Genomic DNA, 7072 nt, shown 5'->3' on the forward strand with positions numbered 1-7072 from the left:
GCCTTTCTGGAGGTCCCTGTGCTTTCAGCAAAGACCAGAGAAGCTGGCTCTTCTCTGCTGCAGACGAGGTTCTGTTTATTTTATGAATGCATCCAGTCAGTGCATCTGCAGTTTGTCAGCTTATGGTGCTCCTCGTTTGGCTGCTTTGTACCTATACACACAGACATATATATAAAATGTATATGAGAAGTATATTAATATAATTCTACCTCAACAGATTTAATTCTTAAATGCTACATATACTTGTTTAATCTCTCATTTTAGAAGTAGGAAAGGTTAGATTATAACATCAGGTTAGCTCTCTTTGAAGCAGGTAATAATTAAGTTGATTCACTGTTGCAATTACTGTCAAATCCCCCTTAATTACCACGGATTTTATAGCAGCTTCATTATACGTCTGCTGTAATGCATTGTGGCCCAAAGGAGAAGTGTTGCAGGAAATTCTGCATAGCATGTATAATTCTAACCTGCAGTTAAAGCTTCCAGTGAAAGCCTCTGCACTAAATTTGTCTTTTTTTGACATTTTTCCCCCTATTATTTAAAGCAGTTGAACTGGAGTAACACCACTAAAATATACACCTGACTTCATAAGTGAAAATTGATCTCTTCGCAGGTATTAGGAATAAAAATGGAGAAATTATAGAATTAGCAGTGAATTATTCTTGGGAAACCGCTCAGCAAAAACGAAGAACACTTCTGGCCTGGCATCATGGTGGGGAGGAAAGTTCTGCCCCGTCCTGCAGAGCCCTGAACAACCTTTCTTCACTTGAGCAGCTTTTAAGGTGGTAAGAATCTGATCAGTCTGATACACATTGATATTGTCATCCATTGTTCATTTTACATTTTATAAACTGGATTCTACAACCACAAGGCACATGCACACCCAATAGCTTTGACGGTTTTTATTTCACCTGCATATTGAATATGTTGTTATAATATATTATCAAAATATTTGCTGAAAATAGCAATTTGGACAATAGTAACACCTACTTTATTATCAATCATGCAAGGATTTTTAAAGGATCTCTTCTTTAGAACTGACCTTCCAACTAACTTTTGTAACAACACAGCCTCATGGAACTGCTGTTTTATGGCTCATGTGTCACTGCTTGTTTCCATTGGAAAAATCTTTACAAATCAGGGTCTGTAAATTGAGCCTGCAACAGTTCAAAACAGATAACTGAATAATGTGTCCCATGGATTCTCTTGTAACGAAGGAATTTACTCCACAGAATATATTAGATGCAGAAAGGGCTTCAGTGTCAGTGACACTATTGGCAGCTGTGTTAACAGTTAAGGAGCTGGCTTTGTACAGCAGTACAGTTATTAAATTTCTCCAGAGACCATGACTCATTAATCAAATATTCATACATCTCTGTAAATACACGCTGAACAGAGAATACCCTCAGAGCTGAGCATCCCAGCACAAGTGCTCTTTCATGTAACACTGACAAAATCCTGAGAACATGCGGTCATGTTTTGCATTTCTAATGCTGTATGTACTCTTTAGTACCCCGATTCCTAAAAACAGAACACAAATGATCTTACTGATCGCAAGTGTTACACAGTCACAATTAAAATTGCTTCACTATTGCTTCATACCATCTTTTTAAAAGTGAAGACAGTGAATCAATTCTTCTGTTCTTTGTTTACCATCAGACAAGTAACTTTTTCCCATACGGATGGAGAAACCCAAGGCCATGCTCCTATTAATACAAGAATTTGTATTAGCATGAAAACAACAAACCACTGGTTGAACGGCGAAGGCCAAAGAACTTCATATATTTGCAAAGACATGAGCTTGTTGTATTTAATAAGTACTGGATTTTGTGTTTCCGAGCTGCCATAGAACGGCACATCTTCTTACCTGCTCCAGGGCAGGCACAGACACGTCTGGACCGATGTGTTGACCTTGGTCAGGTTGAGATGGTGGTTCAGAGCTGAAGCATCTCTCTGTGATCAGCTGAAGCTCTTCTCTATAAGTCTTTGGAAAAAATTATCAGTTTTCTGTTGGAACTCCCCATCCTAACGCATTCATATCTAGGACTTTGGTTTTGACTGGTGCAAGTTCTGATTTACACTTCTGATTCATGGTCTCTGTGGGTTGCCTTTATATAGTGGGATTTATAAATGGGGATTATCATATTGATGAATGTAGATTTTTAAAATTCTCTCCTATTGTGCTCTGCAGAACCCAAGGGAACAAGGGAATGGAAAGGAACGACCTGAGTCTTCAAGTACAACCCCCTGAAAATGTGGCCAACACAAAATCCCAAATGACCTTGATAAGAGAGGGGGGATTTACAGACAAATCCTGGAAAGAGGTGAGTCTCAGATTATATTTCTTTATAGTTTTTAGAGGCTGGGATATAGAATTCACCCCTGGAGCCAGTCCCTAACAGCAGGTTTTGAAGGGAAATTTGTAAACTTGCATAACATCCTTAAATTCTGTAAGTAACTTGCAAATGGCCCAGTTTAAGGATTGAACTCTGATGAGAAAATGCTTCCTTTTCTAGTTCCCTTTCTAATAAATATAGATATTCTACCTTAAGAACCTCCACAGTTCCTACCACAGCAATTTCAGTGCATTTTAATTTTCTTTAACAAGGCTTGACATTTACATTTTGAAAAGAAAATCCTCTCCTGTATTTAATTAGGGCACTGATTGAGACAGGATGGCAATAACCTCCTGCACTTCTTCAGTGTAAGACAAACCCCACCCCACCTCACTCCACGAGTCGGCACGTGCCAATAAAGCAGTTGTGGGAATCATCTGCTGAAAACAGTCGTGGGTACCATGTGGAAAACAGCACGAGGCTGCCATTACAATTCCTCTTTCCTCTTATCCTGATCCTGGGCATCCTATGGGTGATCCTACTACCTTACCTACTGCCCCAACAAGCTGCTGGATGTGGATAAATACCTGAAACATTGACTTTAATAACGTTCCCTCGGGGCACAGGGATTCACTGGCGGGATCAGAGTGTAGGAGAGGAGGAGGTGGAAAATAACAATAACGTGTGAATGCTGAGGGGAGAGCACACAAAGCCTTGGTTTTAACACATGCCTAAACACCCACCAGAGCTAGGCGAAAACAGCAAACATTTATTTGCGCATCTTCTTGCATAAATAAAACCCTGCTGATTTGCTTTGATGGCATTTACGACCGCATTTATTCATAAACATTAGAGTGAGCAAGTTTTTATTTGCAGGAGCGTTCATAGAAAACAAAAGCGTCGTGAATTCTGGTGTGAATAAATACCAGAGAGCTCTCACACGAGAAGGGCTTCTGCAGTCATTAACTAAAGCTCTTTTTACTATTCACACCGTGGATTCAAACAATTACAGCTGCCCGTGAACTGCTTACAAACAGGGAAGGGAACTGTTTATAAAGCTCAGTTCATCCAATTAGGCAACAGAAACCATCTCATGAAGGCATCCAGTCATGGGGTCAAACGATGATTACTCGGGGCTCAATCCTGACTCCCTCCAACGCCACTTTACATCTTTTTGTCAATGCAAATAGTTGACCATCATTTTAAGACCCCTTGACATGATGTTGGTGTGGCCTAACCAAGATGGTGGGAGGCTGTAACACCTTTGGGCTGCCAGAAAGTGGCTACGGGCTACCAGAGGCTCCAGCTGCAGGGATTGCACATGGTATGTGGTGGTAAGGAACCATTCTGCCCTCTTGGAGGCTCCTGGAAGCACAAGAAGAGCTGGTTCCCCAGCCTCCCCGAAAAGCCATATCACCTTGGATGAAACAGAACGCAGGGCGGGCTGGATTTCAAATATGCTGTTTGTATTCATTTGTGGCATTATTGACCTTTCATAACTCACCCATGGTTGCTTTTCATTCCATCATTCCCGTTAAGAGGTTGTCAATAACTCTGGAAATAAATCAGGTCTCCAGAGTGAGTCCGTTTTCTTCCTGTAATTAATGGCAAAAGGGAGATCCCTTCCCTGTCTCCCCAAACACTCTGGTGTGTCCTTCTGGCTGCATTGGGCATAACCAAACTGCTCACCTGCTTCTTGTTACCAACGCTTCTGGTTTGGAGGGGTAAGCTAAAGAAAAAAAAAACAAAAGATAAGACTTTCCTTACAGTAAAAAATGTGTAAGCCAAGGGCAAGGGCAAAGCCCAAGATTGGGTCTTGTGGTGGCTTCTCTGGCACAGCTGGGCGGTGGCAGACTCTGCCCATGGCCACTGCACAGCTCTGGAGAGGGACAGACTCCTTCTGTCACGTCCACGCTCCCCGTTTTCCAACTGCATTTTCATGCTGATTGCAGATAAATAAATGATCCTGGTGTTTAAGTGCCAGTTAATGTACGTAGAGCAAGCACTTGTTCACTGTTACTGCTTTAACGAAGGGCATGTCACCACACTAAATGTCAGTCAGGTGTATTTACCACAGCGTTTTCAAAGTGCAAGGTCATGTCAACTCCTCTGGGAGCCAGTGAACTCTCCACCAACACATCCAGATCTGACAGCCTTGCCTTGTGCAGGACCCAGAGAGGAGGGGTTTGTTCAGAACCTGAAGCCAGCGTTGGCTTTGAAAATCAGGTGAGGGGATGTGTGGGGTCACCTCAACACCAGTTGCCACCACACCTTTATGTAGTTCTCCGTTACCTACTCATGTTCTTGTCGTTTAGGGCCGTCTTGTTAATACTGTGGGGAAAAACACTGCCAAGGAGCGTGTTTGGGGGAGTCCCATGTAGCTGTTCTTGCAGGAGTGGAGCTGCTTGAAGACCTTCAGGAACAAATCAGGTTGGTGTCAGTTTTACAGCTCTGCTGAAGTACGGGGAACTGGCAAGAGAGAATACAAGTCTTTAAAAGAAAGGGGTCACAAAGAAGCAGTTCTGCTGGGTAGCCAGAGAGGGGCATTAATTTAGTAATGGTCTTGAGCATCTTTCCATTTCTAGGCCTTCTGGAAGTTGGTCTACAATTCTCCAGGTTCTGTTTCTCTCTGAGGTCAGTTGTCTCTACCAACATTAGTAAATAACACCCTCTCCTAAACGGCTGCTTTAGAAATTTCCATTTCATGAGTCATTATGGGGCAAAACCAGCCTCATCCTTCCTGAGAGTCTCTGCTGGCTTGTTCCCTGTGGAGTAAAACCAGCACTGGGCTTCTCCACCAGTCTCCAGCCCAGTCTAAGACTTCGGGTTGGAAAGTTGTCAGAAATCAGGTTGTGAGCTTGGCTTGAGGTGACAATGGGCAAGGGATGTGGTGGCTGGTGGGTTTCCCCATGGAAGAGCTGCACAGCCAGGTCACACAAAGTCTTCTACCTTATACCATGCGGGATCCCCAAGATCCCAGTCCCAGTTACAGCACTGCTTGGGGAGGGACCAACACCTCCACCATTGGTTCTGGGTGCAATGGGGTTTTGGGCACTGGTCAGGTAAAAGCAAGATGACCCTGAGGTCTCAACTGAGGGCAGATTTAGATGAGGCCTCAGGAAGAACTTCTTTGCTGTGAGGGTGGTGAGAGCCTGGCCCAGGTTGGCCAGAGAAGCTGTGGCTGCCCCATCCCTGGAGGGGTTCAAGGCCAGGTTGGAGAGGGCTTGGAGCAACCTGGTCTGGTGGGAGGTGTCCCTGCCCAGGGCAGGGGAGTGAAAATAAATGATCTTTAAGGTCCCTTCTAATATGACCCATTCTATGATTCCATGATCAGTTTGACAAATGAGGTCCATGTCTTTGCTAGAGGGGGAAGGCAGAGTCCCAGCCAGTCATTTAGAGTCCAGAGGTTGCATCAAGTTAATAATAGGTATTATAGACACACAAAGAAATATTCCTTCTGAGGAAAAATGGAAATGGCAGAAGATTAAAAGGGAAAAGGTTATTAGGCGATTAAAATCTCCCACTTTGAGAAGGACTATGATTTGCCACCTTCTGAGGTCCGTGCAGTCTGGTTCCATCAGGCCAGGAACTGACCAGGCAGTGATTTGTGAAAGTCCTTTAAGAAATGGGCCACTGCTGGGTGTGTGAATAACTAATGCTCATTTGGTTTGTGTTTGAAGGCAGCAGCGGCAACAGTGATGACACAAATTAATTGCACACTTTTCAGGAGATAATGCAGACGAGGTAAAGAGAATTACTATGCGATTAACATGGTTTCCAATTAAAGTCCCCTGTAGTTACCGAAAAGCATTCATTTCTGGTAACCTGGTAATTTAACTTGTGTCACCACTGTACACCATGCACCAGGGCAAGATATGGGCTTCTCTGTGCTTAAACCTTGGGCAAAAAAGCATGAAAAACAATTATTTTAAAATAGCCATTAGTTTTTAACAACTCTTTGTAGCAGCCTTCAAATCAAACACCACTTTGGAAGACAGAAGGCTTTGCTAACAGGGTCCAGGACCAGCCCCAGGTGCTGTTGTGGCACTGAAGTCTTTCTTGCTCTTAGTCACAAAGGGGAAAAAAAATCCACTATTCAAATAAACTCAGCAAAGGTGTTCCAGCCCTTACATTCCTTTATCAAAAAGTTGCAAAAAGAGCGAGACAAATGAAACTGTTTCACCTTTCTGGGGAAGCTTGCTGTTGGGATGGCAGAGTTACATTTTTCTTTTAACAGGTATATACTATAGCGCTTACATTTCTGTTGACCCTTTCTATTATGAGAATATCAAACCAAAGGTCTTCTGAATAGCAAAGATACGGCTGGCTTAGATGGGTACGTGCACATGGGGTTTTCTGAGGAGCTTCAGCCAGTGGAGTTGGGGAAGATTCATCATCTCAGATAAGGCTCAGTGTCCCCACAGCTGGACAGGGCTGTGCTGCAGCTGGACGGAGCGGCCTGTGATGGACCTGATGTTTCCAGAACATCCATGTTTTCCCTGTCTGTTCTGATCCGTTAAGTGCCCGTGGGGAGCGGTATGGGAAGAGTCGCTTCTCTGCCATCTTCCCCATTGCCAGGCTTCTCCCCAGTAACATTATGGAGGCTGAAGTCTGCCACGGGGTAGGATGGATGGGCTGGATGGGGGTGTGAGCAACCTAGTCTGGTGGGAGGTGTCCCTGCCCATGGCAGGGGCGTTGGAACTCGATGATCTTTAAGGTCCCTTCCAACCCAAACC

This window comes from Calidris pugnax, unplaced genomic scaffold, assembly GCF_001431845.1.
Source record: "Calidris pugnax isolate Ruff unplaced genomic scaffold, ASM143184v1 scaffold18, whole genome shotgun sequence".
NCBI classification, from domain to species: Eukaryota; Metazoa; Chordata; class Aves; order Charadriiformes; family Scolopacidae; genus Calidris; species Calidris pugnax.